This window comes from Abramis brama (genome assembly GCF_963993115.1).
Source record: "Abramis brama genome assembly, chromosome: 8".
In the NCBI taxonomy this organism is placed as follows: Eukaryota; Metazoa; Chordata; class Actinopteri; order Cypriniformes; family Leuciscidae; genus Abramis; species Abramis brama.
The window spans coordinates 7,693,670-7,707,262 of NC_139970.1; the positions used below are offsets into that span (position 1 = coordinate 7,693,670).

General features: G+C 40.4%; 1 protein-coding gene across 1 annotated transcript in view; it reads right to left on the reverse strand.

Annotated features, from left to right (window-relative positions):
- LOC311088944 (uncharacterized protein) overlaps window positions 1–13,593 on the reverse strand; it is a 319,691-nt gene that overhangs the window by 54,249 nt on the left and 251,849 nt on the right. The gene's annotated exons all lie outside the window — the stretch shown is intronic.

Here is a 13,593-nt window from a genome sequence, read left to right on the forward strand (position 1 = left end):
GAGCGCCTCCTAATATGGGCTCAGCGCAACCTGAGCTCGCTGAGAGCGGTGCATGTGCCCGGGACACTCAACCTGGGTCCAGACAGGCTGTCCAGGAACAATGTTCCCACGGGCGAATGGTCTCTACACCCACAAACAGTCCGGCTGTTGTGGCAGAGATTCGGCAGGGCGGAGGTGGACCTATTCGCGTCCCCAGAAAACGCTCATTGCCCCGTGTTCTTTTCAAAGAAAGACAGCGCGCTGTCCCACAAGTGGCCGCACTGCCCGCTATACGCGTTTCCCCCAGTCTCCCTCCTACCTCAGGTGCTGGAGCGAGTCAGGGAAGTGAAATGCCCAGTACTGCTTATAGCTCCGTTCTGGGACAACCAAGCCTGGTTTCCAGTCCTGATGCAGTTAGCAGACTCCGCTCCATGGCCAGTGCCATTGAGGAGAGATCTCCTCTCGCAGGCCAGGGGCTCGATTTGGCACCCACACCCAGAGCTGTGGTCCCTTCATGCGTGGACGCTCAACGGTTACCCGTTAGTCTCACGGATGGAGTGCTGAACACCATCACTCAGGCTAGAGCGCCTTCCACCAGGCGGCTTTATGCCTCGAAGTGGTCGGTTTTCTCCAGCTGGTGTACAGCTCGGGGCTTGTCACCCCTCGATTGTGAGGTGACGGAGGTTCTCTCCTTCCTACAAGAGCTGTTGGACAAGGGCAGATCCCCTTCCACGCTCAAAGTCTATGTGGCGGCTATCGCAGCGTGCTCGACAGCAACGCCAGGCCAGTCACTGGGAAGGAACGATTTAGTCATCCGCTTCCTCAGGGGAGCTAGGAGGCTGAATCCCCCCAGACCTCCCTCAGTCCCGGTGTGGGACCTTTCTACGGTCTTGGCAGCCATGAAAGGTCCTCCCTTTGAGCCTATCCAATCTGTCAGCCTCAAACATCTGTCTTTCAAAACGGTGTTTTTGATGGCCCTCGCTTCGGTGAAGCGCATAGGCGATCTGCACGCGCTCTCTGTGAGTCCAACGTGCTTGGAGTTTGGGCCCAATGACTCCAAAGTCATACTCAAACCTAAGCACGGCTACGTGCCGAAATCCCTCAACACTCCGTTTAGGGCTCAGGTTATTTCCCTGTCTGCCCTGCCGGGATCAAACGAGGAAGGGGACTCGAGCTGTCTTTGCCCCGTTAGGGCTTTAAGAGCTTATGTGTCCCGCTCCGCTGCCTTCAGACAGACGGAGCAGCTCTTTGTCTCGTTCAGTGGACGTTCCAAGGGAACGGCTGTTTCGAAACAGAGCCTGTCCAGGTGGGTGGTTGACGCCATAACAATGGCTTATACTACCAAGGGCCTTCAGTGCCCGTTGGGCATTAGAGCGCATTCCACGAGAGGCGTTGCCTCATCGTGGGCCTGGTCTAGCGGGATTTCCTTACAGGAAATATGTACGGCGGCGGGCTGGGCCTCGCCGTCTACATTCATAAGGTTCTACAACCTAGAAGTTCCCGCCTTGCAGGCCAGGTTGTTTTCGGTTTAGCCGAATCAGCTGTCTACCACGACACTGATTTCGCAGGCGCACAACGCCACCGAAGACTTCACCGCACTTGCAAGCCAAGTTTTTCGGTGTATTCGAGTCAGCTGTCTAAACACGGCGCTGATATCGCAGACGCACAGCGCCGCCGAAGTTTTCTGGGCAGAATTGTGTAAGACCCATGTTTCTTTTTCCCACATTAGCCAGGCTCCCTCCTGCCTATGTGATGTTATATCGCGTCTAGAACGCACCTATTTGGGCGAAAGTGTGTAAGTCCCACATTCCCACATCAGCCACATCTCCCACATCAGCCAGGTTTTTCCCCTGCCTATGTGGTGCTGTTTCACGCCTAAGGGCGCATATATCTGGGCAAATTTGCGTAAGACCCACATTTCCCACATTAGCCAGGCCTCCCCCTGCCTATGTGATGTTATATCGCGTCTTAGGACGCAGCTATCTGAGGGTGGTTGTCCCCCCCCCCCTCCAGACTCTCCGAGTCTACCGGGTGATTATGCACTGTATACCTGGACTAGCTTCCAGTGGTCGGTGTTTTCTCATCCCAGCACGCACGGCGTCTTACAAGTGGTTCCCGCAGCGTTCTGACGAACGCAGTACGAGAGAACTCTCGTAAGAGAACGTACTCGGTTACTAACGTAACCTCGGTTCTCTCTAGAAGAGGGAACGAGTACTGCGTTCCCTGCCGTGCGCGCGGTTCGCTCTGGTTCGCTTCGGCGATGAAAACCAGTTGAATCAGCCTACTCGAGCTCCTTTTATAGGGGATGGCCACACCCGTTTCGGCGGGATGTGACGAGGAGCGCGCGAAGCGCTCTCATTGGTCTGATGTTGCATCAGCCCTCGCTCGATAGGCTCATGCAGTTGCCGCAGAACAGCCAATGAGTGAGCGAGCCGTCTCGCCATGGCTGTGCACTGCCGCAATGCGTTTTACAAATATGAAAATTAAGGATAATTTTGCTTCAGTATTTCGTGAAAAGAGACTTTTCCCGCAGCGTTCTGACGAACGCAGTACTCGTTCCCTCTTCTAGAGAGAACCGAGGTTACGTTAGTAACCGAGTACGTTTTAAAACATTACGCCATGGTGTATCAACCCTCTTATCAAGCACTTTTTTGTTAAAAACAAGAACACAAGCTTTATAAAAAACTTTACCAATACTTGAAAAAAAATTAAGACATAGGGATTTTCCAGAGCTTAAAAACATTCCTGAAACATCATCTAACACAGGAAAAATTAAAAACTCAGATAATACATCTTTTTCATTAGGAACATTTCTTTTTTCACAGTAGTCTGATAAAAGTTTCAGTTCATCAGAAATGAGTCTTTGTTTCCATTTTTCTAATATATGAAAAACAAATCGTCTAGACTTAAATTTCAGACTCAAAGCAACTTCTTCCATGTTCCCAAATCTGGCCCTGTCAAGATTGCACAAACTGAAAAAAAATATTGCAAAATGATCAGAATAGCTAATAACATGGTCACGAATCAAAATATAATAAGCGTGAATCAAAAAATAACAAGCATGAATAAAAACTTTAAACGCATTAAAAGTATTTTGCACAAAACTTAAACTTATGGTCATGCTTTTTTAAAAAGTATGTTTTCCTTGGTTATATTACTCTGTGCTTTGTGCTCTCTTGCATTTTCTGCTCATATTTTACTCTTTTGTACGCTTGTGCTGTTTTTCTCTTCGCTCTTCTTTCTATGTTCTGCACTTGCTTTCCCAAATGTTGCAGTTTGAGTTTCATGTAAATTAGGGCGGGCTTAAGTGTCACCATTGGTCCACTAGTTCTAGATTGACAGCTACTCCTCTAGCCAATCAATCGAAGAGGGGAGTTGACACACCAATGCGACTCGTGGCTACTGATGCTTACTTATACAGGGGAAGACGACCATCAACTCAGCTGGCAAAAATCTTTCCCTGGCAGGACACCTTTAAACTGCATGTGTGCCTGCAACTCAACCTGTTGCCGGTATATAGCCTACGTCTACCTGGCAATATGTTATCGTTAAATTCGTCATCCTAACGACGACCTGTCACAGTTGTGCCTGTCTGACGATGTTTAAGTTGTGCCTGTACTTTTATATTTAATCAATAACAAGGATGGGCAATGTCGGTCCTGGGTGCAGAGTTTAGCTCCTCCAACCCTAATCAAACACACCTGAACCAGCTAATCATTGTCTTTAGGATATTTAAGACAGGTGAGGTTTTTATCGGAGTTGACGCTAAACTCTGCAGGACAGCGGCACTCCAGAAACAATGTTACCTATCCCTGATGGAGATGTTGCTGTATTCAAATTTGAAGCTATATTTAAAACATTAATCCTAAAGTAATGCATTTATGTAGCTATGTAAATAAACACAATAAATATGTAATAAATCACTATATATTAAATCCAACTGTTTTCTGTATATCTTCTCTGTGACACAATCATTTTCAATAATCTTTTGTCAAATTTGGCGTAGTTAATAAAAAAGGTAGGCAATGCGTAGCGGTGACAGGTCAAAGTCCTAAAGTCTTCGGACAATGGCCATTTTTAACTTAGTTTTTGCAAAGAATTGTAGTGTTTCATAACTGCAGGATGTTTCACTTACAGCAGCCTTAGCATATTGACATCATGAGCCAAGTAATATTGTTTAACACCAATTACCAGTGTGCACATTAACATTCTCATGTATCTCAAAAAAGATTAATTTAATTATTTATGTCCAGAGTTCAGATAGCTTTACTGCTTGAAAGTCTTTGTAAAGTTAAATTGAACTGTCGTCTTCCCCTGTATAAGCAAGCATCAGTAGCCACGAGTCGCATTGGTGTGTCAACTCCCCTCTTCGATTGATTGGCTAGAGGAGTAGCTGTAAATCTAGAACTAGTGGACCAATGGTGACACTTAAGCCCGCCTTAATTTACATGAAACTCAAACTGCAACATTTGGGAAAGCAAGTGCAGAACATAGAAAGAAGAGCGAAGAGAAAAACAGCACAAGCGTACAAAAGAGTAAAATACGAGCAGAAAATGCAAGAGAGCACAAAGCACAGAGTAATATAACCCAAGGAAAACATACTTTTTAAGAAAGCATGACCATAAGTTTAAGTTTTATGCAAAATACTTTTAATGCATTTAAAGTATTTATTCATGTTTGTTATTTCTTGATTCACGCTTATTTGATCCGTGACCACGTTGTTTGCTATTCTGATAATTTTGCATTATTTTTTTCAGTTTGTGCAATATATTTTTACGTGTTTTTTAATTTTTGATTCACACTTATTATTTTTTGATACGTGACCGCTATATATTTGGCGGGAATTTGATCCCATAATCTTGCTTTATTATTATTTATTATGCATTTCTTAAATAACCAAATTTTAACAACATAAGGGTAAATCTTTTGAGCACAGTTGATGACGCGGTGAAGTGACGCTCGAGTGATCAAATATTCCACTGTATAAATAAGCTTTCCTTCGATTCCTCCGTCCTCGCTTCTTGTCCTTGCAGCCTTCCCTCGCATCCTACAGGGGGAGGAGCTGAGACGCAAGGAAAGGAAGCATAAAATACCAAATATTATAATCTCTATGGTAATATCGACTTCACATATTTGGATTGCCTCTTGTCTGTCATAACGTCACAAAGTCTCGTCAGAGTCGTAGTCATACAGCAATGCTATTTTTAGTTAATTGAAATAAGAATAGATGTTAAGCTGTGGTAGAAATGGCATCCAAACGCCATCTTTCTGGAGCTGAAAAAAGGAAGAGAAGAGGTTGAGGAAGAAAGACAAGCTCAAAGTAAAGGTATGTTCTTCTGACTTCTATAAATAGTGTGTTATTTTTATTTATTGCTGTATTAATAATAGTTTTAATAATAATAAATGTAACAATGCCCATGATCGTAGACAGGGAAAAATTGGGCCACATTCAGCGTGTTAAGAATTATCTACCCATGCATTTTGTATAGATTTTTACCCTCTGATGAAGTTATTGTAGTTGTTTAAATTAAGGCGAGCCATCTCAGGCCTAGGTGAAGGGTGTTACGAACTGCTCAGAGACACAAAGTAGGAGATCCAAATGCAGCTTTATTGGCTGGGGCAATCCAGAGGCGTAATCCAAAGTACAGGCTAGGGTCATACACAGGCAGGTAGTCAAAACAAAGAAACAAACAAAACAAACAAAACAGGCAGGGACCAGAGGCAAGAGAGTAATCCAGGGACCAGAGGCAAGAGAGTAATCCAGGGAACAGGGCAAGATATCAAAAACCAAGAAACAAGAAAACCAGGGAAACGCTCAGAAATGCAGTGTAACACTTAACAAAACTTCGCAGTGTGTGAATGAGTGAACATGGTATAAATAGGTTGAGACTAACAGGGTGATGAGACACAGGTGAAGAGACACAGGTGAATGCAATCAGAGATGATGAGTCCGGGCAGTGAGTTATGGGAAATGTAGTTAGTGAGTGAATAGGAGAGTCTGGTGTGGAGTGCCCTCTGGTGGTTCTCAAGGGCACTCCAGCTGGTGACCGTTACAAAGGGTAGGTTGTAAAGAGTGTTATTTTTATATGTGTGCTTTCTGTCTTTTATGTACTAGGGGCTATGCTGAAACTTCTTAGTTTCCTGGTGTTTTTTTCATATGTACGTTGAATGTTACACTTTTATACACATATTGAGCAACACTATAGCCTAATTTGTTTAATATATATATATATATATATATATATATACAGTGAGGAAAATAAGTATTTGAACACCCTGCTATTTTGCAAGTTCTCCCACTTGGAAATCATGGAGGGGTCTGAAATTGTCATCGTAGGTGCATGTCCACTGTGAGAGACATAATCTAAAAAAAAAAATCCAGAAATCACAATATATGATTTTTTAACTATTTATTCGTATGATACAGCTGCAAATAAGTATTTGAACACCTGTCTATCAGCTAGAATTCTGACCCTCAAAGACCTGTTAGTCTGCCTTTAAAATGTCCACCTCCACTCCATTTATTATCCTAAATTAGATGCACCTGTTTGAGGTCGTTAGCTGCATAAAGACACCTGTCCACCCCATACAATCAGTAAGAATCCAACTACTAACATGGCCAAGACCAAAGAGCTGTCCAAAGACACTAGAGACAAAATTGTACACCTCCACAAGGCTGGAAAGGGCTACGGGGAAATTGCCAAGCAGCTTGGTGAAAAAAGGTCCACTGTTGGAGCAATCATTAGAAAATGGAAGAAGCTAAACATGACTGTCAGTCACCCTCGGACTGGGGCTCCATGCAAGATCTCACCTCGTGGGGTCTCAATGATCCTAAGAAAGGTGAGAAATCAGCCCAGAACTACACGCGAGGAGCTGGTCAATGACCTGAAAAGAGCTGGGACCACCGTTTCCAAGGTTACTGTTGGTAATACACTAAGACGTCATGGTTTGAAATCATGCATGGCACGGAAGGTTCCCCTGCTTAAACCAGCACATGTCAAGGCCCGTCTTAAGTTTGCCAATGACCATTTGGATGATCCAGAGGAGTCATGGGAGAAAGTCATGTGGTCAGATGAGACCAAAATAGAACTTTTTGGTCATAATTCCACTAAACGTGTTTGGAGGAAGATGAATGATGAGTACCATCCCAAGAACACCATCCCTACTGTGAAGCATGGGGATGGTAGCATCATGCTTTGGGGGTGTTTTTCTGCACATGGGACAGGGCGACTGCACTGTATTAAGGAGAGGATGACCGGGGCCATGTATTGCGAGATTTTGGGGAACAACCTCCTTCCCTCAGTTAGAGCATTGAAGATGGGTCGAGGCTGGGTCTTCCAACATGACAATGACCCGAAGCACACAGCCAGGATAACCAAGGAGTGGCTCTGTAAGAAGCATATCAAGGTTCTGGCGTGGCCTAGCCAGTCTCCAGACCTAAACCCAATAGAGAATCTTTGGAGGGAGCTCAAACTCCGTGTTTCTCAGCGACAGCCCAGAAACCTGACTGATCTAGAGAAGATCTGTGTGGAGGAGTGGGCCAAAATCCCTCCTGCAGTGTGTGCAAACCTGGTGAAAAACTACAGGAAACGTCTGACCTCTGTAATTGCAAACAAAGGCTACTGTACCAAATATTAACATTGATTTTCTCAGGTGTTCAAATACTTATTTGCAGCTGTATCATACAAATAAATAGTTAAAAAATCATACATTGTGATTTCTGGATTTTTTTTTTTAGATTATGTCTCTCACAGTGGACATGCACCTACGATGACAATTTCAGACCCCTCCATGATTTCTAAGTGGGAGAACTTGCAAAATAGCAGGGTGTTCAAATACTTATTTTCCTCACTGTATATATATATATATATATATATATATATATATTGTTTTGTGGTGCTTAATTTAACCCCTTGTTTGGGTCTTAAATATAGACACCTTCTACCTTATTTTGTTTATTCTCAGGTTAGGTAAAGTCAGTCGAATTCGTATATAAATTCGTATATAAATAAGTATATAAATTTCCATACTTACAATTCAGTCGAAAGACTGCTCCGTGGTTTAGTTCAGCTCATTTTGTAAAACAGAGACTTAAGGCAGGCAAGCTTCTTAATTTCAATTATATGTATTTTTTATTATATACAGGTTAACTAGTTTACATAAATGGTACTAATATATAAAATAAAAATAAAAGTAAATCAAAACCAAATAATTTACTAGCTTTCATCTTCATGAGGCGCAATGGCAAGGCATCTAACACTGGAGAGGCCGTCCTTGGTGAACCAGCGTCTGACTTTGACATTCCTGACAATACTTTTTATAGTCCACACGCCCTCCGCACAGATTCAGTCCTTTACAGACAATCTGTCCAATCCGAAGTCTTGAACTGTCCTCAGTTCTGGAAACCCCCTTGTAAACTCCATATATAAAGCTCTTTCCTTTGTTCTCCTTTGCTTGCTGCTCTGGACCCTCTGCCTTTCTCCTGCACCTCATGCTCCTCATCAAACGGGTATTGCTTGCCATTTCTACTTTGCTAAGATACATGCTTTCTACTACTTAGTGTTATTACTACCTACTGTAGTTTATTCTTTCATTTGATTAAATGCTTAAAAGTAGACATGTCTGTGAGGCAAGTATAACCTTATACGCTAAGTTTCGGTTCATTTATGAGATGAGCTCCAGTTCACGCACCGGCGCCTCAACGCTCGTGTCATGATTATATTGTCTGCTATATCTGGGCAACTAATGACACATCATTCGGATATTTTCATGTCTGGGAAAAAATTGGGATTAAATGATTAAGATTTCATACTGAGTCTACTGTTCTCACAGTGATATTGCTATCCTTGCTACCAACAAACAAGGACAGCTAGCGTCGATAACAACACAGTTGACTTGCCTTTCCACTGACGACAGAGCAGGTTTAAGCTGGTATACTCCAAAATTGAATATTGATAACAAAGTTTGATTGCGTCCATTTGTACCCTCCCGGCTTTTGTAGGCCTTTAAAGAGTCTCCAGAATAGGACGAGGGAAAGTTAATGAAGTAATGTTAGTTATATAACAGGATACTGCAGTTCAGGAAAGCTAACGTTATAAGTTCCTTTATTAATACACATGAAAAGCACCCCGGGGGCATTATAGGGATCTGTTATGTTTAATCTATTAAGTTTTGCTGTGTACAGGTCTATATCTTTTTAATTAAAGTGCGCAGTGAACTCTGTTGCCTTCAAACTCATGCTGCCGTCATCCGTTCACGCTCGTCTCGTACGGCCTCTTTACTGCCAAAATGGCGGTGTAAACAGAATAGGTCACGTGACGTCCGGAGCTCTATTGTGTTACAAACGGTGTACGCAAAGAACAGAGGGGCGGGGTGAGCAAAGCTCATTATCATTTAAAGACACATGCACTTAAACGGCGTGCTGAAAACAGAGCTGTTTTTGACCAGGTAAAATGAGTGTTTTCTTACAATACTAATGAGAATTTTTAATTAACCCTTGTGTTATGTTGCGGGTCAATTTGACCCGTTTAGATTTTCTAGTTGTTGGAAATACTGGTTAACCTATGTTTTTTTTCTTGATATTTTGTGACTTTTTCTCATTTATCATCATGAACATGCATGCAAAGTTTCAACATGCTGGTGTTTTTTGACATATACAAACAAAAATACTGTTCCTTTCGTGATGTTCGCGGGTCAATTTGACCCGCATATTTTAACGCTCTAAGGCAACTGTACGGACCCAATATAATAACATTTCTTGGTTATATTTTGTTATTTTATTTTTTTACTACCTTATGAAGCTAAAAAATTTGGTTTTCCACACTTATTTCAATACAGAAAAATATTTTGTCAGCCACAGATGGTAAAAATTACCTATCATTTATTTTTTCAAGCTACCTGAAATAATATTAAACCTTTTTTTTTTTTTTTTATATATTTTGTGACTTTTTCACATTTATCATCATGAACATGCATGCAAAGTTTCAACATGCTGGTGGGTTTTTTTGACATATACAAACAAAATTACTATTACGTTTGTGATGTTCGCAGGTCAATTTGACCATCATAGGCAGCTATTCAAAAGCAACTGTACAGACACAAAATAAAAACATTTATTTTATGTATGTCAGGGCCAGTTCTAAAGTGTAAGTGTATCTAAAAGTGCTCTAACCCAAACCAAACACACTTGAAAAAGCTAAATCATGGTGTTCAGAGCTAATTGCAAATTACAAATGAAAATCTTTGACAGACACAGATAGTAAAATAAGCTTGCATTTATATATTCAAGATATCTGAAATATATTGAGACTTCGACATAGACAGCAGGAAAAATTAGCTCAGATTAATTGATTATTTGTTCAGTTATGATGTTCAAAAAAAAAAAAAAAAAAAAAAAATGTATATGCAAATATATATAAATATAACGTATATTCAAATTTTAAATAGTTTTAAAAAATGGTTAAAAAACATTTTCATTAAATCATATCTTCAGATATATATTTTTTGGAATATTTGACAAATGTTGATATTAAAAGTTTACAGTTTGAACCTGAATCTTTGTTGTTTTTCATAGTGTGATTTTTGAGGAATTGTATTGAATCCAATGCGGGTCAATTTGACCCGGACCATAAGGGGAGTGCACAGAATTCCAACATAACACGAGGGTTAAAGTATATTACAAACTTTTAATTTAGACCCTAAAGAATCATATTAGCTTGTACAAAAATGGCATTATATGACCCCTTTAATACAAAACGAAATTCACTTTAAAGAAAGGCTTTGTGCTTTCTGTTTGAGGTCTCTGTGAAAGTTTTAAAGCAGTCTTTTAGTGCCGCTTTCAGAGCGGTCACGTCCGTAACATTTTTTCCTCATAAATGCGAACACGAAAAATTAAATAAAATGAATATTTTGTGTTCTGTGGAGAGCCGACCCTTCTTCATCCGGTGGGTAGTATTACTTTTGGTTTGCTCAGTGTAATTCACAGAAGTACTAACAAATATTTTGACAACTAAAAGTTAAAGATTTTGTGTCACACATGTTTATTTCCCTCATATTTAATAGAAAAAACATGTGTAGACAGATGTTTTTCTAATATCTGGACTCCTTTATTAAGGGAGTATGGATATATAAACAGACGTTTCAATATATTGGTATTAAATGCATTTTCTGAGAATTTCTATTTCAATTTTTAATGCAAATGTCAGTCCATAACGCTGGAATTGCCCAATTTTAAAGTATTTATTTTGTGGTGTAGGTCTACGTATTTTATAATGTTAACTTCAAATAATACTAATAGTCATTTAAAGATGTGGTAGCATTAGATCTGGACGGGAAGGATAACATGGGAGTTGGAAGGGGCGTGTCGTGATTCTGCACACCGCGACACAGGTTCGTGGATCTGAGTGTCTTGATTTCGGTTTCATATCTCATATCGTTACAGCCCTGGTAGCAACCTGATACAACTATAAAATAGCAAAGTGACCAGTAAAACTACAGCAGACGACTAAACCTGGCTAATTAAAACAAATTACTTACTTTAAACCAACAATTCAAAACAAAATAAAACAGACTGCTTTCTGCTTATGTAATCCTAAATGCGCATTTCTCTCTGGCGCGTTCACTACTGCGAGTCAGCATTGTCATCTTTGCAGCCGACACTGACACATTAAACACTTGTTTATTAATTAACAATTAAAATATCTCCTTGCTATATTTGACATATTCATAATCATTACTTTTGCCGGTTCTTTTAGGTACTTTATTGGCAGCGCCACCCTAACATGTTACATGAACGCGTCACCACCGCATCACCGCACCGTATTCCACATTCCTACATTTATAAAATGCAATTCAATGTTGAAGTAATCCAAGTATTCAGAATACATTACTCAGATTGAGTAACGTAATGGAATACGTTACAAATTACATTTTGGGGCATGTATTCTGTATTCTGTAACGGAATACGTTTTGAAAGTATCCTTCCCAACACTGATCATATGTGATATATAGACATTCTTAGTGAACTTTCAGTGACTTGAGGAGGGAGAAGGGGGATGCAGAGATAATGAAGAAGAAAAGTTTGGACAGGCTAAGTCACACTCAATAATGCAGGTCTGTCCTGTGCTCTGTCTTTGCTATCTTTTGTCCAGGGTGCGTTTTATGGCCTTATTGCAGGGTGAGTTTGGTCTTATCAGGAAAATCAGTCCTTACACATTTATGTTGGATTAAAAGTGAGTTAACACATCAGCAACAACCTCAACATGTAAATGTAGTGTTGAGATCATAAATAACAGAGGTAACGTGAATCTTATCTGGATGTTACAGGTTCAGATGAGCATGTGTGTTTATCCTGTGGAGAGTGGCTGATGAAGGCTTTGAGTGAGTATACTACAGAAATGAATAACAAAATCTATTTAAATATTAAGTTGTAGCTTATTTTATTTATTGTAATTTCAAACAGAGCTATTACAACTCTTTTCTGATTCTTGATTTCTGTGCATTTGCTGCAGAGCTTTTTGGGGGGTACCATCACCCTATGAAGGTAAAACTGCTAAGTTTAACCATCATTGAGTAAAAGTGTATCATTTGGATGTGTTTTGTCTTGCCAGTTTACACATTCATGCAGAAAGAGAGAGAGAGAGAGAGAGAGAGAGAGAGAGGGGCAGAGGCGTTTCAGACAGCGCTAGAACACTGAATTGATTCCTCTTTCACGTTTACTTGTGCTTGAACGGACACATACACAAAATTATGTCAAAATACCCATCTTGGCAAGTATTCTCCTGGTCACGTCATAAGTGAACAGTTGAGAAAGTGTGTCAGCATATTCGGTCAGTGCATTCAGTCTTAAAGTGACAGCAGCCTAAAATTCCTTTTGTTGTCTGTTATTAATGTTAATAAAATGAACAACGATGAACCTATATATTTAATTTCTACAGTGAACAAATAGTGTTATTTTACATTAAGGGAGCTTGTAGGATAAGTGTGCTGCGTAAAGTCTGAGTACCAAGCAACATCTCCAGGTGCTCCCTTGAGAACCAGACCAAAAGAGTTATGTGCACCCCTGCTAATATCACCACAGTAAGACCTCAGTAAGAAGGTGTCATAATAAACCAAACTAAGGGGTCAGTAAATTCCATCTCACTTTCAAGGTATTTCAAGGATTGATCTCATCATCTTTATTTATTTGAGCATCTGAGTTCCACAAAGTTCTACATAGGAGCAGAGTTCAGCACCGCAAGCAAAGCTAAAGAAGGATACATGCGCAGATGAATAAATAAATAAATAAATAAATAATGTGGATATGATGCTCAAAAGGAGTAGGCAGAAGCTTAAGCTTGTTGGCGCCTACCCCCTTTTGTACATTTGAGCAGTAGATACATTAATTTACTATAATCAAGAAGACATATGACACAGTTATTTTGTCCTATTCCAGTGACTATACAATCAGCAATATTAACGTTACAACCATTCTGCTGATCCCAAGACAAGGAAAGAAAACTCTTTAACCTTCTCTTCGATAATTACAAATACCCATCACTGCCAATGATAACTAGTCACCAATCTTTTAATTTGATCATTTGTTCCTTATTGTTATGAATTAAATGCTTTTAATGG